We start from the raw sequence: 24567 nt of genomic DNA, 5'->3' as shown, positions 1-24567 counted from the left end.
TCACCAGCTTTACATGAGAGAGAAAAGAGGTGAGCTATGCAGCATGCTCACAGAGATAACAAATCTAGGCTGTGGCAAACCAAGGGGAATGGAGCAAGTTCCAGAATGGAGGACCCCATCTCAGAAAATGCCCCGCCAGCATCTCCCTTTCATATATATGGAGAGATTTCCAGCTTCAGTGCCTCCATTGCTCTGGATTGTGGTGGTCTCTCTCTGCGAGAGAAGCCATCTCCCAGGGAACCAGCTTCTAACCAGTTTGGGTTTCATAGGTTAAAACCAAACACCTTGAATTCTACCTGGAAGCTTATTGGAAGCTAGTGCAGGTGGCAGAGCACTGGTCTCATGAAAGAGAATGAGAGACAAGTGCTTTCCCATGAACTGCAGGGAGCTGAGCAAAGGGGTCTGAGTGAGAAGGCAAAGGGTAAAGACAGGAGAAGCACGGGAATGGATTGAATGGCCAGGTGTGCATAGGAGATAAGGGGAATGGGCCAACATGCAGGGAGGAGTTAGAGGTAAGGTCAGACAGTGCAGTGAATAGGAATTGGGTAGCATCCCTTTGAGCATGGGCCTCCCTGATGCCTGTGGCAAAACCCACCCAAACCTAACCTATCTAGCTAGGCCTAGTACACTTGCATATCGTTAGTGAACACAGTAATTTGGAACCCAGCTGTGCCCAGGTGGTTTCCTCAGATTCCTACTGCTGTGTGGTGTACAGACTAGACAGTGGCCACTTTTGGAAGTTGCTCCCCCAGCCACATGCTTGCGGAGTGGTGGCAGCTGCCTTGGAGAAGGTTGGGCCTCTCCATGCCTCTGGCCTCACTCCACATATCTAAGCCTCTGTGCATGGTCCGCTGGGTGGCTTCAGCCGCGTCCAGTGGCTTTGTGCCTGCTACAAGCCTGTTGGGCTGTCCCGCTGAAGCGCAGGGGCCAGTCTGAATGGGATCAAGTGGGCAGCCTGCTTAAAGGCTGAAAAAAACCCTTTCTGCTGCAGGGAGTCCCGACAGCATGGCTATGGCAGCACCGTACGTCTCATTACTTGGTAACACCTGCTGCCCCTTGCAGTGGGCATGTATCCATTTGTCGCTGCCAGGCGGACAGGTTGTGTTGTGCTGGGAGCCGCAGGGACTAATTAAAACCACTTGGCTTGTCAAAAGTGTATGTAACATGAGAGCACAATTATTTGGCAGCTGGTCTTAAAATAAAACCAAAGCAGAGAACAATGCTAGACCAACACAATGGGGGCTATTTGATCCTCTTCTTGGCAGTCTTCAGAGAAGCTGAGGTCTGACCAGGCAGGGAGACTAAATGCTGCTACTGCTCCTAGAGGGGTTCACTCTAGGGCAACTTTCTGTTTTGATTGACAAAACACCTTCCCGTTGCTCAGAGGGAGGAGGCACGCTAATGGCAAGCAGTGGAGGGGAAGCTCCCTGGCCTGTAACGTTCTGATGGATAAACGGAGTGCTCAGGGCTTCCTTCTTGGCTCACCTACAGCTGTGCAAATGAGGAGCATCTCCTCTGAAGTGAAGTGAGACCAGATTCAGGCAAGCTGTCTCTTCTATTTACAATGCCAACTTTCTATAATGATCAGAACAAAGGCAAATGAACCAAACGTATTGAGCCAGTAATAAAATCATTTCCCTGTCATGTTAGTTTGCTGCTTAGTCAGCCTGCAGGATTGCCTCCTCCACTCATCGTTCAGACAACAGCAGGCATTGACCTCTGTTCCTTTATAGATAACCATCCTAAGGTGTAAGGGGGGGGGTGTCATAACTTTCCTACTCAGGTCTGAACCTTAGAGTTCAGAACAGGAGAAGCTAGCATGAAACCTCCAAACTTAATTACCAGCTTGGTTCTGATATCGCTGCCACCAATCAGGAATTTTAGGGCCTGATACCCTCTGGTCCCCCCAAACCTTCCCAGGGGACTCCAAGACCCAGATTCCTTGAGTCTCACAACAAAGGGGAATAAACCATTTCCCCGCCCTGGGGACCCTTGCATACTCCCTGCTTCAAGTCCTTGAAACACAAGTACCAAGAGATCTAATCTCTCTCCCCCCTCACCCAGAGGGTATGCAAAGTCAGGCTTAGTAAATCTAACACAAAGAGATTTTCCCCCTCCCTTCGTTTCTTAGCCTTAACCAGTGAAAAACACTCAAACAGGTCTTAAAAAGAAAGCTTTATATAAAAAGAAAGAAAAAGGACATAAAATGGTCTCTGTATCAAGGTGACAATATACAGGGTCAATTGCTTAAAGGAAAAAATGAATAAACAGCCTTATCCAAAAAGAATACAATTTATTCCAGCAACTACACACATGTAAATACAAAAATACCACAATATAAACCTATTGTCTTACTATCCTTGTACTTACAACTTGGAAACAGAAGATTAGAAAGCCTGGAGATAGAAAGATCACTCTCAGAGCCGAGAGGGTCACCGAACCAAGACAAAGAACAAAGAACTCACACCCAAAACTTCCCTCCACCCAGATTTGAAAAAGTCTTATTTCCTGATTGGTCCTCTGGTCAGGTGTTTGGTTCCCTTTGTTAACCCTTTACAGGTAAAAGAACATTAACCCTTAGCTATCTGTTTATTACAGGGGGATTTGCAGACCATGCTACCATCTTTCTGTTTACAGATCCTATCAGCCATAGCAGCTTTCCACAAAGAACAGAATCACAAGATGGCATCTGATTGAAAGCATTCAGCATCTTCAAAATGTCAAGTGAGTTCTGCTTCAGCTTCAAAGGCTATGCAGCCCCTCACCCTTGGGAATTAATGGCTGAGTTACTGGCATGGCTGCAGCAGTTTGGTTACAATACAGAATGAAGCATGTTCCCATATGGCAATACGGATATATTACTGTACTAGAATGATATTTGATACCTGGTGCTTTAACTGGCCCCCATTGCCTGCAGTAGGAACAGAGTTAAGTGCACAATGCTCTCAAAAGATGTTTTCAGGAACTATCTGGGCATGTTTGGATACAATAGGAAGGACATATACAGCTGTTACCCATTGAGAATTTCTGAAATAATCCTCGGGACCCCTGGTGAAGAGCTTAAGGTAAGAGAAGATCAAGTCCTCAGAACAAAAGTAACAGAAAAAGGCAGGATGAATGGAGCAGGAGCTATGCAGGCAAGTGAGGAATGGTTGCCCAAGAGCGAAACAGGGTGTGAAATTCAATTCTAATTCTGTGCCAGAAACCTGCACCTGACTCTCTGCTGTGAAACACAACAGTATGGGCAATGTCCCTTCCATGCCAATTGGGGGTCTTAGGCAGGGTACTTAATACTTCATGCTGGGAAAATAAAGAAAGAAAAAACTCCATCCTACTCTCTCACTTTGAGGAGCCTTTGAGTGCATTGTTCAGGTGACAGACTTAAAAAATGGATCTTTGATGAGATTAAAACAAAAATTATCTGAAAGGCCACCCCCCCCAAACATAATAACAACACTACCACAAATAAATCTCTGCAGCATCTTGACAGCTGTAAAAGTTTTCAAACTAACTTGTAAAGGCCAGGAAATTTGAGCCCAGATTTCACAGTAATGTATCTACAGCCTCACTAAGGAACATGTCTAGTCTCTCAAATATCTGGACAAAGCAGAAGAGACAGTCTAAACAATAAAAGATGCTACTGCTTCCTCCTCTTAATGAAAAAGGTACTGAATTTCTTCCTAAATCTCTGGAAAAATCTAATAGGTGAGAATAAAAGTCCCAGGGCTCCTTTCAGATTCAGATTGCTGACATAGCTTTTCATGACTATCGTTAGAAGCAGATACTGCCCTTTGCATTTGTCACATGTCCTGCATAGAATCAGAGACACCAGGACAGGAAAAAATATCTGCTAAATCATCATCTAATCCACTCAGACCAGGTAGTCAGTGTGGGATTGTCCTTTGTAGTTTGCTGTACAGTGACACCTATTTTGAAATGTCCCAAAGATGCAGCTTCCACCTCTTCTCCTGGCATTACTGTTCGGAATTTTTTTCTTTTAAGGGGACAAATTCACTCTTGATATAAATCGGAACCTTCCACCCCAAGTCAATGGAAATTCAGCAGAGGTAAGTTTGGCCCATTCATCCCAAATGATCCTTTGTTCAATTGGAAGGGGAATCATTAAGTTATTCTTCCTTCTCTCTCCTTATGGTTTAGACCTTTCAGATAATTGCAGGTATTTATGTCCCCGCTAGTTGTGCTTTACCCAGATTGAACATTTTAGTCCCTTTTACTTTCCTCCTAAGCCTGTATGTTTCTTTTTCACTCAGGAATCTGTGTTGCTCCTGGGGCTGCTTGATACGAAATGTCAAATGCAAAGTCAAGCTCAGGGAGATGCAAGACTTTTGAGAGAAAGAAATGAGAAGGGGTGTATAGGAGCAATTCCTGCAGCCACTTCTCATACTGGACAGACAATTGAGGTGAGCAGGCAATTAGTCCCTTATTTTCTTCTTTAAGCAGCAGCACTAGAAGGAGAGATTAAAACCACCACCACCATCACAACAAAACAGGCTAATACACAGGGGAAGGGATTGAGGGGGATATTTTTTTCCTTTTTAAGATCCCAGAAATATTGTGTCTGGTTTTGCCAAGTGAAGATAAATGAAAACTAACAAAAAAGATTTGAGCGGGAGCAGCGTATGAAATGCACCAGTATTATTAATGATCTGTGGAACAAAGAGAAAATGGGGTGGAATGTCATTTAATCTGCGCATGACAAAGCCCCAGCTAGAGGCAGACAGGGAGAGCAATGCAGATGGCTTCCTGTCAAAGAGAAATGGATTTTCTGCGCAGATTTAGGAACACAAGGGCCTTTTCATTTCTATTTGCTTAAGGATTCTGTTGAGTGTCGAGCAATTGAAGGTGGATAGACACGGGCTTACAGCAGAGAGAGAGAGAAAGCGCTGACAGAAGATTCATTAATAGAAGAGGTTTCTAGGGATGGCTACAGCCTCACATGGTCTAGTAGCAAGACAGTCGGGAGGTGTGGGGCAGGATTAGATTTGGTCCTCCCCCTCACTGCCCTATTCGAGCAGATCTCTACAGACCCCATTCAGAGGGCTCCTGTGACTCAACTTGCAGCTTTCCAATCTTTTAACAAGGATTCTAGGTTTGAGCCCCTCGTTTGACTCAATAGCATCACTAGAATGGAGCTCAGCCCCTGCAAGCTTGTAATTTGCATTGATGAGAGGTGCAACTCCTTGCAAAACATTGCTGCCTGGGTGGCAGGTGTTGTACTGTACGAGTCATGTCCATATACCATGGACATAAGCGGCAGGTTTGTATAATTTTTGGTGGTGCCCAAAATGGTGGTGCCCCCCCACTCCCGCCCTGTAAGCCGATATAAAATGAAGCTACAATGCGTCGGCGCCACAGGATTACAAGGGTCAATTAAAAGTAGAAAGTCAGAAGCAGCACTTGGCTGCTTCAATATACAGTATTATATTTTGTTGCACCTGTTGTGACAAAGTAGGAATGTTTTTAATGTTTTCTCTGAATACTGTATGAGTGCCTCAGTTTCCCCTGCAAGGTGCCAACTGAAGGTGTTGGAGACAAAGATCAGCTGGCCTCCTTGTCCAGAAGAGACACAAAGGCCAGAAGAGGGAGTGTCAGTTTGGAGCTGGCTGGGGAAATGGGGAGAGGCCCAGAACTTGGGTCTAGGCTCCTCACCCCATAAGATGGACCTGACTGAGGGGTCCTGTTTTCTGTATCTACAAGTTCTGTTTTAGACAGTGCTCCTGTCATCTAATAAACCTTCTGTTTTACCGGCTGGCTGAGAGTCACATCTGACTGCAGAGTTGGGGTGCAGGGACCTCTGGTTGCCCCAGGACCTGCCTAGGCACACTCACTGCGGAAAGCGCATGGTGTGGAAGGGCATGCTGAATGCTCTGAGGTCAGACCCATGAAGGTGTAAGCTTCTTGCTCTGGAGACAGTATAGTCAGAGAGAGGAGGCTCCCCCAGAGAGAGGAGGCTCCCCCAGAGTCCTGACTGGCTTTGTATGGAGTAGTTCCAAAGCATCCCAGCATCCACTTCCACACCATGCGTTTTCCAGAAGTCCACATAGGCACTGACAGTCCCTCCTCTGGTCTTTGTCTCTTTTCCAGGCATTAGGAGGCCACTTGATCTCTTTGTTCTCCAACACCTTCAGTTGGCATCTTGCAGGAGAGTGGCCCAGGCCATCAGTTGCCCAGAGATAGGGTTTCAGCCATTCTCTGCACAGACACCATCACACTTGCCCTCTAGGGTTCTACAACAATCACACCCCCTTATCCCACCATCTAGATCCTTGAGAAATGCATAGGGGAAACTGAAGGAGTATATTCAGTATTCAGAGAAAACAGTATTCAGAGAAAACATTAAGAACATTCCCACTTTGTAACACCTGTATATGACTAGTTATATACTTTAAAGGGTGTAAAATAATGAAGTATTGTGCTAAACACGATACTCCAAACTGACCATCAAATTTAAGTTGCATGTTTTTCCCCTCAGGTGAGGGCTCTGGGGTGGGGATGGGGATGAGGAGTTCACAGTGCAGGAGGGTGCTCAGGGTTAGGGTGCTGGGGGCACAGGCTTTGGGGTGGTCCAGGGCTGGGGATAAGGAACTTGGGGTGCAGGCAGGCTGCCCCAGGGCTAGGGCCAGAGAGGATCTCCTCCCCCCGGCCCTGGCAGCAGCAAGCTCCAGAGCAGGGACCCCTCCTCTTCTGCCTCTCCTCCCGGCAGCATATTCACTCTGCACCATGGTCACTGCACATACTCCTAGGGCCTCTCTCAGGTCCAGAAAGCCCACTTGCCTCCACTATGGTGGGGACCGGGGGGAGGAGGGGGTTGCCATCACGTGTGGCCTCCTCCGCTGCTGCCCCTCACCATAGCCTCACTGGCGTGGGGCAGGAGTGGGGACTGCAGGGTGGTGGCCGGGGCGGGGGGTAGAGTGTCACAAAATTCACCCAAGCCCCAGCTGCTCAGGTCTAGGAAGTGCCCCTCCCCCATCTCCCCTGTGGTGGGTGAGTGGGTGCTGTGGGGGGGACTGACAGTACATGTGGCTTCCTTCCTCCCCTGCTGCAGCCTGCTGCCCCTAGTCTCACTGGAGATGGGGCTGCCCCTTGCCCAGCATTGAGCAGGAGTGGGGGCTGTGGGGGGTAGGGGGTGGATCACAGGGTCAAAACCCAGTGAAGCCCCAGCAGCTGCTCAGGTGAGCAAGGTCCACTTCAGATGTCCATCTCCTGGCTGGAAATCCCCTTGGCGTCTCCTCCAGGTGGGTGCTGGGGACGAGAGAGAGGGCTCCCAAGCACGTGTGTGCCTCCTCCCCTCTTCTCTCTCCCCCTTCTCCTCCTGAGGTGCTCAAACAGTCTGCTGGCTGCTGCTCTCTATAACCTTAGGCAGAAGCAGCGGCAGGCAGCTGGCAGCACAAGCAAGGGAGAGAGGCATGGGCTATTTTTTTTTTAGGCAGGGAAGCGCCGAGAGGGGTGGGGGAGGGATGCTCCAGGATGGGAGGGGCCAGGGCCCGCTCCAGGCAGGGCCCGAGGAGAAATCCAGCTCCAAATATTGGTGGAGCACAGCCCCTAGCCTTGAATATTCCTGGTGCTCAGGCACCACAAGCCCATATAACCTCTGAGCGTGGATACATATGCCCAAGTAGTAAGATGTTTGAGTTGTTCATGGAAAGGAGGAATATGCTATGCCTATGCTTTTGAGCCACATGGATTCACAGCCTCCCTCTTTCTAATCCCTTCTCAGCCTTTGCTGGAATTTAAGATTTGAAAGCATATGAAGTCTCCTAAGAAAACCCAAAGAAAGTAACCCCCCCCACAAACTAGAGTTTCAGGAGAAAAGTCATTGTGAAGTAGAAAAATTTGCTAGATTTCAGTTAAAAACTCAGGCCACTTTAAATGAAGACCAGTGGATACATGAACCTTACTGACCCTTTTGGATGGACCTGTTTTGAGTTCGCAATGTAGCCCCAAATCAGGGGAGTTCAGTGCAGACATTTCCTAGTGTTCTCATTGCCCCTTGTTCCAGAAGGTGCTGCTGCTGCTGCCTTGAGAAAGAGGCTGCACTCACATGGACTCCATGGCACTACTCTCCCGCCGGTTACTCTCTGGGCTGAGAATGACCATGAAGGGATGCACAGAAAGTTACTGCATGCACAGGCCTGTTACAAAATGAACATCATGCACTTATGAGACTGCAAGGCAGTGGCTGGTATGCATCCCAGCACAGCCCATTACCAATAGCAGTGCTGTGAATGTTTACCAAGGAAAATGGACTCACCAAGGTAAGTTCAGTCGTAACATGAGTCCTCGGATGACACTTTGGGCCCAAAGCAAATTGGGCGCCATCAAAATATCAGCAACAGTTTAGTTTGTCACTCTAACCCTTGGGTTTTCTTACATGTGAAGTGAGTTGAGACCCCAAGGATCCTGTTTGTGTTCTGGGCTCTGTTCCAGAACACAAACAGGAGATAACAGCGGCACAGAAATCAACTAATGGAGAAAAGTGGGCATGAGGTGAGGTTAAAGGTAACATAAGGGTGCCTTCCGGGAGCATGGAGCAGAGAATCCCAGATGAACAAATGCAAACACTTGGCACTGACAATCCTGCCTTATGAGGCAGGGCAGTGCTATTATCCCCATGGTACAGAGGGGGAAACTGAGGCACAGAGAGGCTAAGTGACTTGTCCAAGGTCACATGGTGAGCCTGCGAGAGGAACCCAGGTCTCTCAAGCAGAGGCCTAACCACTGGCCCAAACCTTCTCCTGTCCCATTATCCATAGAGCAGGCATGGCATAGGCAAAAACAGGGCTACCTTTCCCCACATACTGCCCTCCCACCAGCATTCCTGCAGGATGGAATTTCACTATTAGGCCAGCAAAGCAGGGATAAGTGGAGTATACAAGACCCACCACCTCCTCGCTGTGGGGAAACTTCTTGTTTTGGCTTTGAACTCTGGCTATAGAAGGAGCTTGGTTTCAGGCTACAGTAGGAGCTCACGAATAATGTATGTTGTCGAGCGTCTAGCACTGCAGGTAACCGATCAGCTGGGAATCATGTACTTACATCTAAAATGAACTCATTTTAATGTACTTCTAACTCATCCTCTAAGCATTACCAGTGCAGTTTCAGAAAAGCTGTTTGCATCCTAAAAATATATTTCAGCAATGATAAAAAGTCAGCTAAAGCTCATTTCATTCACTGCCATTAATTCCAAGAGGGCTCAGCTATGCTCTTCTTTTTCGCTTTGATTTTTCCCCCCTCCAGTGAATTTTTTGCTCATGTAAGTTTCTAGGAAGACAAACAAAGGACATGGTTATCTACTGACCAACTATAGCATATGGACAACAGTAGTGTAGAGTTCCTTCACATTGCCCCAGCAATGTATATACCTTCGTCCTCACCCAAACGGCACACTCCAGGGGAGAAAAGATAGCTTGGCCTCTGCAGCCTAGATAGTCCCTGGTTTCTCCACTGAGATGACCAGCAAAAGAGACAGTGGTAAGTGACAGACTTTGAGTTGTGAACAGCTGTCTGCTAGAAAGTAGAGTGAAGGGTACTAACCTCTCATGGGTGTCAGGTTTGTAGAAATTTTGGTGGTGCCCAGAACCTGCCCCTCCAACTCTGCCCTCCCCAAACTCCACCCTCTACCTGCCTAAGGCTCTAGGAGTGGGATTGGGTGTGGGGGAGGTTATCTGGGGTGCAGGTCCTGAGATGGGGATTAGGGTGCAGGATCTGGGATGGAGTTTGGGTGCTGGGTGCAGGCTCTAGGCAGGGGAGGGGCAGGGGATGGGTATGCAGGAGGGGGTGAGGGGTGCAGGGCTGATGAACATGTCAGAGATGGAGTTAGCTGAAAAATAGAAAAAAGTTTTCACCAAAAAATTGTCCGTTTTGCAGTCAAAATTCCTCAGAATATTCTGACGAGCTCTATTCAGAGAGGAATAAACTCTGGTCACTCCCATCTCACTTGTATTTGAATGAGTGACCAAAAATGGGAGAGCCTCCATCTCCCTTACTCAAGCCCCTCATTGTTCTCGATCATGATCCTCACGTAATTTGAATAGTGTTGATATGAAATCTAGAATCCAGTACTCCATAATACTTTGCATTTCTGTGACCTGCTCTCTGAGCATCTCAAAGCACATTGCAAGCAAGCGGATTTACTCTGGATTTAAACTGCTTGAGCTGAGGTCAGACACTGATCTAGAGAATGCAACTCCATACGTTGGTTTAAGGAGTGTTAGCATATCTGCTATTAAAGGAGAACCACAGAACTCTGGCTTTGGCAAGTAAAACTTCAGCTTTTTCAATTCCCTTTACACTATGACAGTTTTAGGATCCTTGAATTCTGCAGCAAATTCCTGGTTCAGAAAGGATGGCGCGTTCTGTGGCTAGCGGACTGGAATGGGATGCAGGAAGCCGCTGCTCAATTTCTGGCCCTTCCGTCCACTTTCTGCACGTCTTGGGCAAGTCTCAATCAATTCCCCATATGAAGAATGAAAATAAGAAGTCCCATGCTTTGTCTATTCAGACTAACACAATTACCAACAACTTTTGAAGGACACAGACTCATTCCAAACTAAAGAGCAGGTATTTAACATTGACCTAGCCGCGTTGCTCCCCCTGACTGTTCTCAGCTACTTTCACTGCTGTCCTGTCAGTTTTCTTCCTCTGACTGCACATTCACTGTCAGTAATCAAGTTCAGCTAGCTTTCAGGACAGAGTCCTTTGTTCACTCCTCTTGCCAGTCTCAGCCCTTGAGGCAATAATTCAACACTTTTCTGACTAATATCACTTGATTTCTGCCTAATGTTTATTTATGCAAGTTCCCTCTGGAAGTCCTATCCAAGGCAGAGGTGCTGTGTATTTACACTTAACCAGTTTTTGTTTGGGAACTGGCTATACTTGAGACATGACTGTGCTTTGATGGAGGATCCCGGAGGAGCAAAACTGACACACGATGGAAAACTTCAGCAATTTGAAGGAGAACAATTTGGTTGAAACGTGTTATTATTTTATGTGCAGGTCTAATTGGTCTCTTAGCTCCTCCCACTATTTCTTCCTCACGGAACTTCTACTACCCTGCTCTTTCCCCAAAGCCCAGGCAGAGGAGTCAGGAGCTAAGCTGCTCTGTTTGGGGTGCACCGAATAACTCCCAACCAAGATCAACCCAGCAATGTTCCCTCCAGGGTTACCTGGGAAAGCTTCTGTGAACAGACCATCAGGATGATGGCTAAAGCCTAGGGATGAGCAAACTTCAGAAGGGTCAGAAGTTAAGTTAAGCATGATGGTGACCGAAGGTTTGTCTACACTACAATAAAACACTGGTGGCTGGCCCGTATCAGCTACTCAGGCTCACAGAGCTCAATCTGGAGACCGGGCTCTGGGACCCTACCAGAGCCTTGCAGAATCTCAGACCTCAGCTCATGTCTGAATCTCTACACTGAAATTTTATAGCCCTGCAGCCCGAACGCCGCAAGCCTGAATCAGCTGACAAGGGCCAGCCCCCAGTGTTTTATTGCAGTGTAGACATACCTGAGAGCTCACCCAACCCAGCTTGGCTGGAGAGCTCATGAGTGAGAAGCAGAAGCAGTGTTCTACCTGGATGTTCCCAGGCCATTCTGCAGGGCATGAAGACCAGAATTTTCAGAAGGGTTCAGCACCCACATTTGGGTCCAGGTGATCTGAAGATGGGCTCAGTTCCCATTCAGGCATCTAAATAAGCCACCAGATTTTTCACAAGTGCTCAGCATCCTACAGCTTCCCAGGTGCTGAGCAGTACTGCCGGTGCATTCTATCTGAACACAGCAGCATGGCACATCTCTTTATATTATGGGATGCAACTTGAACTTTTGAAGCACAGCAGGGTATGTCCTACCTAGCTATTCCTGTAACACACAGCAGCAGGTGACTTCTGTCTAGACATAACTGGAACGTTAAGCAGCAGTCTGGTGGCTAACTGCAAAGTCAAGTCAATGTGATTTTTCAAAAACAAAGGGCAGATTAATTAAGCAAAGTCAAAGTCAAAATTTTTCCTGCTTTGGGATTTATATAATTAGCTCCACGCACTGATATGCTGATCCTTCCCAAGTAAAGTAACAAAACAATGTTGATACCCAGTATAGCTCCCTTCCCAACCCTCAAAGTCAGCCTTGCTAAGGTGAGTTGTTAGAAATGACACCTTAGAGTGGAAAAAGCCAATGTCCTTCAGAACCTGTCCTTTCAGAATTATTACTGCTGTACTGGGGAATTTTCTTTCATTTCCCATTCCCCAAACTTAGCTGATCTGTTTACTGTTCCCTTCCCCGTCCACCCACCTTGTTTTTAAATCAACAACTACTGATGTTAACAGTCAGGACACATCTCAGAAACTAACGTGTGTGTGTGTGTGTGTGTGTGTGTGTGTGTGTGTGTGTGTGTGTGTGTGTGTGTGTGTGTGTGTGTGTGTGTGTGTGTGTGTGTGAGAGAGAGAGAGAGAGAGAGAGATAACACCACTATGAAATAGCTGATTGAAAGACAAAAAGCAGCTGTTTCACTTGTTGATGTTCTTAATACAGCTCGACAAGCAAAAGTGTTGAGCAGCTGAGAAAGAGGTAGCCATTTACTATATCTATCTATATCTGCTTCTGTCTTCTTGTTCCTCACTCAAAGTTACACCAAACAAAAGCTACAGCCCATGTTGTGGGAAATGTCTGTGTGACTAATGAAGCCTCGGTTGACACCAGTGTAAAGCTGGAAAGATGTCATGGCCTCAGGTAGAGTTTGATGGCTGAGATCTCCTTTCTAGCTTCATCTAGTTTCAAGTTGCAGCCAAGAAACTGTCACAGTACAAAAATGTTAAACAATCACTTGAGAAGTGAGCTACTTTGGTATCTGCACCAATTTACAGTGAATAAAAATTAAATGAGCACAAAGATATATTATTGACTTATTTCCTTTCTTTTCTTCTTTGCAAGACTCTTAACAAGATAGTAGCTGTACAATCTGATAGGAACTTTTAATAGTTTGACCATGACACTCAGGAAAACTTTCCCAGAGGCCATGTTTTACCAAATCCCTGTTCAATTTTTCACGTGCTTGCTGTACCGTTTCCCATCATTGCTGATTGCCGTCTGTTGCTATTTTTGCATAAATAGAAGTACTCTCTAGCAGTGCTTTCTACCACTAACTTCAATGATTCTCTTTCTTGTCAATGTTTCAATAAAATGCTGGCTTCTTCTGTTACTGTTCATTATTTAGAGGTTCTTTTTTTATAGCAGACATCCTTGGGGTGGAGGTTTCTCTCTTACATCAGAGTTTCTTGCACTTTCATGTGAACTATTTGGTGGGCTAGATGGTTCCATGCTCAGATCCAGTCTGGTCATTCTTATCTTTCTCCTTTTGTTGAAGATTATTATTAGGGATAGTATTTGTGGTAGGAAAACTCATTCTCTAGACCCATCTGATGCTTTTGAACTCTTAGAATAAGAGATTCATAGCTTCAGAGATTGGACTAAATGGAACTGAGCAATTTTTTCCCAACCCACTACTAGTTCAGGATTGCCCCATGTGATAGTCTCCATTGCATTGTCCAGTTTGGTTTTAAAATGTCTCAATAGAGATTCACACTGTCTGTCCCCTCACAAAGCCAGGTACAAAGATTTAATGCCTACAGTGAAACTCATGGAAAAGCACGTGTTCACCAGTTTTGCAAGAAGCAAAATACTTTATTGTTTGCCTCCAAGTTTTTGTTTTGTTTTAATTATGCCATTTCTAGAAAGATTTGAAAGGTGGTTCGAATAGGAGGAACTGAACTGCAAAATGGGCTAGCATTTGAGATCTCTGCCTTTGTAAAACAGGATAAAACTTGCAGCCTTTTGTGGGTGTAGATTTGCCACAAATTTTCATCCATGAAAATTTTAGCCTCCGTTGAATTTACAAAATTGTGAGAAAATTATGTCCCAAGTAGCTCCACACAGCTCCATTCCCAGGACTTGCTAGTTGAAATGGACTCAGTAGATTTTAGCTCGCTGGAGGCAATTCATTCAGCCCTGCTAAGCCCAGCAAATTGAATGTCAGACACTGCCAAGTATCCCTTTTGTCTAGCTAGAATGTACTGCAGCTGCCACTCCAGCCAGGCAGAATTAATGTGATTAGGAGCATAGTGTCCTCCCAAACTTGCTTCTCTTCTGGAGGCTGCCACAGGATTGGCAGAGGCCTGATTCTGATCTCTTATTCAGTTATTTTACCCAGATGCAAATCCATTGAGCGGAGAGTCGTTACTTCCAGTTTACACCACTGCAGCTTAAGAGCTTTCTTTTCTCCCTCCACAGAGCAGAGTCCGTCCCTCCTGAATAGCCAGGTTCATTGTGCTGCCTGTTTTGGTTTCCAGGGCTTGTGGAAGAGTGCCTCGTGGCACTGAGAAGTGCTCATGAGAGTGGTGAAGAGGAAAACTGTGAAGATGTTTTTTTTAATACGTCTGCACATTTGAGCGTGATAGTTTAGGTGATGCACTAGTCTCCTACCGGCAGTGGGATACTCCCCGTAATCAGCAGTGGTGTGTCTCAGACATTTGGGGTAAGTGTCCAGCAGATTAGACATTTGTCCAAACAAGCTGCACCTCTTGAATCTGAAGACTATGGAATCTTGCAAGAATAGTCTCTCCTGAAATTTCTGCTGCTTCCTCTCAGCATCTCTGTGGGAACCAATTTCCTCATGGGACACGAGCCTAGCATCCAGCAGCAGAGAGGACGAAAAGTAATGGGGACTAAATAAAAAGATACTCCTGAACTTCTGAACATCAGTTTGGCCAAGTCCCTTAATCTTTCTGTGCCTCAATTCCCCATCTTTAGAATGAAGGTAATACTACTCTGCCTCACAGGAGCATAGTGATGATAGTCACAGATACATGGCATGTACTCAGATACTACAACAATGGGGCTATTTAAGTTCCTAGGTAGACAGACAAATAGGCTGAGTATCCTTTTTAGAATCTGGATCAGGTTTGGACTCTGGGCAGGTAAAGCCCAATGAACCCTGGCCAAACCTGGAGAAAGTTGTATGTTCTCCTCTCTCTGACCATATGAGTGTGCCTATAGAATAGGCAGCAAAATGGAGGCTTCGTTTGTCTGTTTAGACAAAATAGTCTGAGAGACCACAGAGATCCTTCTTTTCTGTTTATTTTCAAAACTTTTCATGAGGCTTTAGCGTGTGAAGTATGTTCAGTGATCAAGAGTGGATAAAATTCCATTAGAGGTAAAAATGTTGTCAGACTGTGTACTGGAAAATATATATTAAGCTGAGAAACTACTTAATCAATTCAGACCAACGGTCTATGACATTTCCCACAAGACCATAATGCTGTTTACAGATTCTGAAGAACACCTTCAGTCATTTCTAGCATGGACTTATGATTGATTTCAAAGAAAAATGGGGCTGAGAATGTGGGTCTGTGTTTAATGTGAAAAGGGATTTGAAGATGAAAAGTCAACTGGCATGAGAGATTGCAGGGAAAATGTAAAGGCAGTAAAGCATGTGGGTGGTCTCAGAGCATGTAATAGGCTATTGGTGAGGAAGACAAATACATTCAGGATTCTGGAATTTAATAAAACAGTTACTTTAACTCAATCAATAACGTAGAAGAAAGAATATGGTAAAAGAATACAGTTAAATCCCTGAAGAAGAGAGTGATGCAAATGAGAAAGGGCTTGTGAAATTACTGAAACGGTGAACACCAGACACACCCACACACCAAACATAACACTCATTGAATGATTCAAGGTAAGTGGCCATCAACTGCAGAGTTTAAACTAAAAAGCTGCTAGTGTTAGCAGAGCTTTATCCAAGGGCTAATGCTACTGGGCAGCAGGCAGAAAACAGCTCAGTGCTCCATCAAACCTTCCTATTTGCCCTCTGTCCTCTTTCCTTCCACGTGCCAAAAGATGGCAGTGTGCTGGAAAGACAGTCTGGGCATGCCACCAGCTTTCTATGTTACTAGAGGGGTCATCTGCCTGGCACAGCCACTGACAGTGGAGCTTTCAGTTGCATCCAGCCCAAGTGCACAGACAACCCTGAAACCCATTGGGATGTTACAGTGACCTGGTCTGAAAGGTTGGTATGTGTGCATGCACCCACACATATATATGCTAAAGGAAGCCCTCTCATCTGTATTTCCTCTACATTGATGGGGAAGATTCAATGTTACTGGGGACTTCTTGCATCTTATAGACTCATAGACTTTAAGGTCAGAAGGGACCATTATGATCTTCTAGTCTGACCTCCTCACAATGCAGGCCACAGAATGTCACCCACCCATGCCTGTAACAAACCCCTAACCTATGTCTGAGTTATTGAAGTCCTCAAATCGTGGTTTTAAGACCTCAAGGTGCAGAGAATCCTCCAGCAAGTGACCCATGCCCCCAAGCTGCAGAGGAAGGCGAAAAACCTCCAGGGCCTCTGCCAATCTGCCCTGGTGGAAAATTCCTTCCTGACCCCAAATATGGCGATCAGCAAAACCCTGAGCATGTGGGCAAGACTCACCAGCCAGCACCCAGGAAAGAATTCTCTGTAATAACTCAGATCCCACCCCATCTAACATCCATCACAGACCATTAGGCACATCTATCTGCTAATAATCAAAGATCAATTAATGCTGTCTTGTGTTAAAATCCTCTAACATTAAGAAGGAAACAGGAGGTGCCTCATTTCCAATGGCTCTCTCTGAGTTGCTTCCTTACAAGACAGATTCAAAAGTCCTCACTGCTTCTTGACACCTGCATAATACTGTTGCATAAACTCTCTGGCTAAGTGAGCATACTGCTATGAAATCACAGTTTGCATTTGCACACCTTTTATTCAAGGATCACAAAGTCCTTTACAAATGTTGCTTAACCCTCAACTCTCTCAGAGGTAGGTTGGTAATATTATACCCATTTAACAGAATAGTAAATTGAAGCAGAAAGATGAGTGACTTCCTCACAGTGAGACATTGGCAGAGCTGGGCATAGAACCCAGCCCTGCCTCCTGACTTCACAATCCCCTACTTCAACCAGTAGGCCACACTGTTTTCCTTGAGTATGTACAAACAATCAAGAGCACAGGGTCAGATTTTCAATAGCTCAGTCCTGTAACTGCAGCTAGGTTTTTAGCAGGGCTCAGCATCCAGGCACAAGGAACTGATGTGCCTTCATAAAGCTAAAGTTGTGGCAGTGATTGTTACAAAGACTTCTAAAGTCACAGTAAACTTGATTATTTTGAAGCTAAATATTAAGATCAATTGCTCCATTCTCTCTCATTTGCAAGCTAGAAAAGTCCCTCTCTGATGCTAGTTAATTTAACACACCTGTTTCATTGGGTTTATGGGCAGATACTGGTGTGAACAAACACATGTGGCCTTATTATAAGAAGGAATTCTGTAACTATTCCTAAGTCACTATTGTACTTCTATCAGTTACCATTGATCTACTCAAATACCTCATTGAAGAAGTTCCTCTTTAGCAACAGGCTAATAGAATCCATATCAGTGGACTCTGCGTGGTCGCCTGTGATGGTGGATTGTGCTGACGGTTGCCTGTGCTGATGGTGACCAATCAGGAAATGAAACTCAAAAGTTCCCAGGGCTTTTTCTGCCCTCCTGGCTATTGCATCGGAGTTGAGAGTATTGTCCAGAGTGGTCACAAGGGAGCATTCCAGGATAGCTCCCGGAGGCCAATAACATTGAATTGCATCCACAATATCTTTAACCTAGGATTGCGATCTCGATCTCCACTTGCCGAGGTGGAGTACAGAAATCGATTTAAAGAGCCCTTTACATGAAAAAAGCTGGTTTGGTCATGTGGACGGAATCTTTTTTTTTTTCCGAATTAACTTGGCTAATTCTGAAATAACAGACTAGTGCAGACCAGGCCTTAGGATTCTTTGAACAGCCCAACATTCATTAAGAATTAGACACCTAAATGACATTGATTTATGCCTTAGAAGATCTACCCTCTGGAACCCTTTGGACTCCACCTAGTGCCAGAAGGGCTTGGTAGTTTCAAAAGAAATTTAAAAAACTGGGGAAAGTAAGTTACCATTCCTTCCATAAAAATATTAATGTGTCATTCTGAAGCTGATTCGATCAATCATTTTATAAGATTCTCACACTCACATAGAAATTACAACCCAACACTACAGAGAATAGATGTAGATTTTTAAAAAATGCACAAAAATACCTATGAAGATGAAAGGCTCCTAAATGATTCTATTCTGAATAGCTAGGATACATAAGACTCAATTTATGGCACCTCTTATTACTCAGCTTGAAATAAGAGATATCACATTTTAATTACTAGAGATTACTGTGAATATAGTGTCAGACTGCTAAGCACATCTCTGGCTCAGCCTCGCTGCTGGGTTCCATTTTTCCTTTGCCTTTTGAGAGCTGTTTTCCTTATGTCTTTATTAGCATGCATGTCAACTCCAAATGGAGAGTATTATAAAGGAATCTATGTATGGTTTTTTGTTTTTTTTTAATAGCCTTTAGGAAATAAAATGCTCTCAATAAGATGAAAATGTAGTAACCGTCAGACATTTTGGAGATGAATCAAGCAGTAAATATGAGCACCAACATTAATGCTAAGGTTGGGATGAACTTACACTGAAGTCAAAGAGTTGAGAGTAAATGTCAGCCACAGGGAGCGGTGTCATAAACAGATAGCTAAGGGTTAATGTCTCTTTCACCTGAAACACCTGACCAGAGAACCAATCAGGAAACCGGATTTTTTCAACCTTGGGTGGAGGGAAGTGTGTCTCTGAGTCTTTTGTCTGCCTGCCTGCTTCTCTGAGCTTTGGAGAAGTACTTTCTACTTTCTAGTCTTCTGTTTCTAAGTGTAAGGACAAAGAGATCAGATAGTAAGTTCTATGGTTTCTTTTCTTTGGTATTTGCATGAATATAAGTGCTGGAATGCTTTGATTTGTATTCTTTTTGAATAAGGCTGTTTATTCAATATTCTTTTAAGCAATTGACCCTGTGTTGTATCATCTTAATACAGAGAGAACATTTGTATTTTTTCTTTCTTTTTTATATAAAGTTTTCTTTTAAGACCTGTTGGAGTTTTTCTTTACTTCAGGGAAATTAAGTCTGTACTCACCAGGGAATTGGTGGGAGGAAGAAATCAAGGGGAGAGCTGTGTGTTGGATTGCTAGCCTGATTTGGCATTTCCTCTGGGTGAAGAGGAAAGTGCTTGTGTTCCAGGATTGGGAACGGAGAGGGGGAATCACTCTGCGTAGTTTCACAGAGCTTGTGTCTGGGTATCTCTCCAGGAGCATCTGGAGGGGGGAAGGGAAAAAGGATTATTTCCCTTTGTTGTGAGACTCAAGGGATTTGGGTCTTGGGTCCCCAGGGAAGGTTTTTCAGTGGGACCAGAGTGCCCCAAAACACTCTAATTTTTTGGGTGGTGGCAGCAGTACCAGGTCCAAGCTGGTAACTAAGCTTGGAGGTTTTCATGCTAACCCCCATATTTTGGACGCTAAGGTCCAGAATCTGGGAATAAGGTTATAACATGGTGTAGCAGCGGCGGGATATAGACAGAATCCAGAAGCCAGTAGGAATATTATATTTTTCTTTTCTCTGCTAAGGGCTTTTTAGCAGAGAGAAACAGTTTGGTTTTAAAAGGGAACCAGAGAGAATTTTTTTTTTCTGCTCTCTCTAGCAGTTGTGGTTTGCATATTAAGCGAGAAGACTGTTAAGGGTCTTTTGTCATGCAATAGCCCTCCCATTAGCAGGCAAGTACCAGCACTTATATGCATGCAAATAAAGTGGTTTTTCTGGTTTCCCTTCATTGAACATTAGCTAGAGAGAAAAGGAAAAAAGCACTGTTGCTAGGCAGACTTCAGGAGGCAACAGAGAGCCTGCAGTTCAGAAAATAAACACCGGAGGGCACCCCAACACAAGAAACAGGAACCATGACTTCTAAGGCAAAGATTGACGCCGAAGAACAAATCAAAGACGCTGAACACAGGCGACAGATGGAGATGAAAGAAAAGGAAGAAAGCCTCAAACTGGCAGCCTTCCAAAGAGAACAGGCAGCCCAAGAGGCAGCACACAAAAGAAAACTAGAAGAAGAAGAGGTGGCCCACCGAAGGAAGCAAGCAGAAGAAGAGTTGGCCCACAGAAGGAAGCAAGAAGAAGAAGAGGTGGCCCACCGCCGAGAAATGGAAAAGCACCAAAAGAAATGGAAAAGCACCAAAAAGAAATGGAAAAACAACAAAAAGAGAATGAAGAGAAGGAAAAACAGAGAAAACATGAACTGGAGATGGCAAAAGCTGGGCTGCATGTGCCAGCCAACCCTAACAACCCGGCGCCAATTATTGCTCCCCAGCACAGGAAATTCCCCACCTACAAGGCAGGTGATGACACCGAGGCCTTCTTGGAAAATTTTGAAAGAGCCTGTCTTGGGTACAGCATCCCCGAAGACCAGTACATGGTAGAATTAAGGCCACACCTCAGTGGACCTTTAGCAGAGGTGGCAGCTGAAATGCCCAAGCCGCAAATGAATGACTATAAACTTTTTCAAACCAAGGCCAGATACAGGATGGGGATAACCCCAGATCATGCCCGTCGGCGCTTCAGAACCCAAAAATGGAAACCAGAGGTGTCATTTCCCAAACACGCCTACTACATTGCAAAAAACTATGAGGCCTGGTTAACAGGAAACAACATTCAAACCTTGGAAGAAGTGAACCTCCTCATACAAATGGAGCAGTTCTTGGATGGTGTTCCTGAAGACATCACACGGTACATACAAGATAGAAATCCCAAAACTATCGCTGAGGCGGGGGAGATTGGAGCCAAATGGATGGAACTGGCAGAAAGCAAAAAAGCTACTGTCAAGGGGAACGATTACCCCAGGGGGCACACAGACCATAAACCCTACAACTGAGGACAGCCAAAGACCCTCCATACCACCCAAGTAAAGCCACAGATACCCTACTCTTCAACCTCACCAGTCTCCAGTAACTCACCTCGGCCCAGTGACCCATCAGATGGAAGATGCTTTAAGTGTAATGAACTGGGACATATCAAGGCCAACTGTCCCGAGAACACCATGCGAGTGCAATTCATTACACCACCATCACCCCAAAGATCCCCAGGCCCAGATGCCTCTCAAATACCCTTGGAGCGAAGGGAAAATTTGAGAGTGGGCGGAAAGAAGGTTACTGCGTGGAGAGACACGGGGGCACAAGTGTCAGCTATCCACCAATCCTTCGTTGACCCCAAATTCATCAACCCAAAGGCCAAAGTTACCATTTACCCCTTCATGTCACAAGCTGTAGACTTGCCTACAGCTGAACTGCCTGTCCAGTACAAAGGCTGGTCAGGAATGTGGACTTTTGCAGTCTATGACAATTATCCTATCCCCATGCTACTGGGGGAAGACTTGGCCAACCAAGTGAAGCGGGCCAAGAGAGTGGGAATGGTTACCCGTAGCCAAACCAGGCAAGCTTCCAGACCCCTTCCTGTTCCTGAGCCGTCCACAGAGGCCCCGTCTGTGTTACCAGAGACCCAGACAGAGGTAGTGGACCCGGATTCCATGCCTACCACTGAAACAGCCACAGCATCTCCAGTCCCAGGCCCGGAACTGGAACAGCAACCAGCACCAGCAAGTGCAACCACATCTTCAAACTCAACGCCAGAGGGCGCCAGCGAGCCAAAACTGGCAGAAGCACACGACAGCCATACCCAAAAGGCTCAGCCAGAGCCTGAAATACCCTCAGGGGCACCAGCGGAGAGCGGTTCACCAGCAACGGAAACAACCCCATCACCTACATCGCTTCCAGAGGGACCAAGCCCAAGTCCACAGTCTGAGGAAGAACTGGTGACCCCAGCCTCAAGGGAACAGTTCCAGGCTGAGCAGGAAGCAGATGACAGCCTTCAGAAAGCGTGGGCGGCGGCACGGAGCACCCCACCGCCTCTCAGCTCTTCTAATCGATCCCGGTTTGTTATAGACCAAGGACTTTTATACAAGGAAATTCTTTCTGGTGGACACCGGGAAGAATGGCAGCCGCAAAAACAGTTGGTGGTTCCAACTAAGTACCGGGAGAAGCTCTTAAGCTTAGCCCATGATCATCCCAGTGGCCATGCTGGGGTGAACAGAACCAAGGATCGGTTGGGGAAGTCCTTCCACTGGGAGGGGATGGGCAAGGACGTTGCCAAGTATGTCCGGTCTTGTGAGGTATGCCAAAGAGTGGGAAAGCCTCAAGACCAGGTCAAGGCCCCTCTCCAGCCACTCCCCATAATTGAGGTCCCATTTCAGCGAGTAGCTGTGGATATTCTGGGCCCTTTCCCAAAAAAGACGCCCAGAGGAAAGCAGTACGTACTGACTTTAGTGGACTTTGCTACCCGATGGCCAGAAGCAGTAGCTCTAGGCAACACCAGGGCTAACACTGTGTGCCTGGCCCTAACAGACATCTTTGCCAGGGTAGGTTGGCCCTCCGACATCCTTACAGATTCAGGGTCTAATTTCCTGGCCGGGACCATGAAAAAACTGTGGGAAACTCATGGGGTGAATCACTTGGTTGCCACCCCGTACCACCATCAAACCAATGGCCTGGTGGAAAGGTTCAATGGAACTTTGGGGGCCATGATAAGAAAATTCATCAACGAATTCTCCAATAATTGGGACCTAGTGTTGCAGCAGTTGCTGTTTGCCTACAGGGCTGTACCACATCCCAGTTTAGGGTTTTCACCATTTGAACTGGTGTATGGTCACGAGGTTAAGGGGCCATTACAGTTGGTGAAGCAGCAATGGGAGGGGTTTACGCCTTCTCCAGGAACTAACATTCTGGACTTTGTAAGCAACCTACAAAGCACCCTCCAACACTCTTTAGCCCTTGCTAGAGAGAACCTAAAGGATGCTCAAGAAGAGCAAAAGGCCTGGTATGACAGACATGCCAGAGAACGTTCCTTCAAGGTAGGAGACCAGGTTATGGTCTTGAAGGAGCAACAGGCCCATAAGATGGAAGCATCATGGGAAGGGCCATTCACGGTCCAAGAGCGCCTGGGAGCTGTAAACTACCTCATAGCATTTCCCAATTCCTCACTAAAGCCTAAAGTGTACCATGTTAATTCTCTCAAGCCTTTCTATTCCAGAGACTTACAGGTTTGTCAGTTTACAGTCCAGGGAGATGTTGCTGAGTGGCCTGACGGTGTCTACTACGACGGGAAAAAAGACGGTGGCGTGGAAGAGGTGAACCTCTCAACCACCCTGGAACGTCTGCAGCGGCAACAAATCAAGGAGCTGTGCACTAGCTTCGCCCCATTGTTCTCAGCCACCCCAGGACGGACTGAACGGGCATACCACTCCATTGATACAGGTAATGCTCACCCAATCAGAACCCCACCCTACCGGGTGTCTCCTCATGCCCAAGCTGCTATAGAACGGGAGATCCAAAACATGCTACAGATGGGTATAATCCGCCCATCTACCAGTGCATGGGCATCTCCAGTGGTTCTGGTACCCAAACCAGATGGGGAAATACGCTTTTGCGTGGACTACCGTAAGCTAAATGCTGTAACTCGTCCGGACAACTATCCAATGCCACGTACCGATGAGCTATTGGAAAAGTTGGGACGTGCCCAGTTCATCTCTACAATAGACTTAACCAAGGGGTACTGGCAAGTACCGCTAGATGAACCTGCCAAGGAGAGGTCAGCATTCGTCACCCATGCGGGGGTGTATGAATTCAATGTCCTTCCTTTCGGCCTTCGAAATGCACCCGCCACCTTCCAGAGGCTGGTAGACGGTCTACTAGCTGGACTGGGAGAATTTGCAGTTGCCTACCTCGATGATGTGGCCATTTTTTCAGACTCCTGGCCCGAACACCTACTCCACCTGGAAAAGGTCTTTGAGCGCATCAGGCAGGCAGGACTAACTGTTAAGGCCAAAAAGTGTCAAATAGGCCAAAACAGAGTAACTTACCTGGGGCACCAGGTGGGTCGAGGAACCATAAACCCCCTACAGGCCAAGGTGGATGCTATCCAAAAGTGGCCTGTCCCAAGGTCAAAGAAACAGGTCCAATCCTTCTTAGGCTTGGCCGGATACTACAGGCGATTTGTACCACACTACAGCCAAATCGCTGCCCCATTAACCGACCTAACCAAAAAGACCCAGCCAAATGCCGTTAAGTGGACTAATGAGTGTCAAGAGGCCTTTACCCAGCTTAAGGCGATGCTCATGTCTGACCCTGTGCTCAGGGCCCCGGACTTTAACAAGCCATTCCTAGTAACCACAGATGCATCTGAGCGTGGTATAGGAGCAGTGCTCATGCAGGAAGCAACAGATCACAACTTCCATCCTGTCGTGTTTCTCAGCAAGAAACTGTCTGAGAGGGAAAGTCACTGGTCAGTCAGTGAAAAGGAATGCTATGCCATTGTGTACGCCCTGGAAAAGCTACGCCCATATGTTTGGGGACGGCGGTTCCAACTACAAACTGACCATGCTGCACTAAAGTGGCTTCATACTGCCAAGGGGAACAACAAGAAACTTCTTCGTTGGAGTTTAGCTCTCCAAGATTTTGATTTTGAAATTCAACACATCACAGGAGCTTCTAACAAAG

The sequence above is a fragment of the Gopherus evgoodei genome, chromosome 4 (genome assembly GCF_007399415.2).
Source record: "Gopherus evgoodei ecotype Sinaloan lineage chromosome 4, rGopEvg1_v1.p, whole genome shotgun sequence".
Lineage (NCBI taxonomy): Eukaryota > Metazoa > Chordata > Testudines > Testudinidae > Gopherus > Gopherus evgoodei.
Note: the sequence above shows the minus strand (reverse complement) of the source record.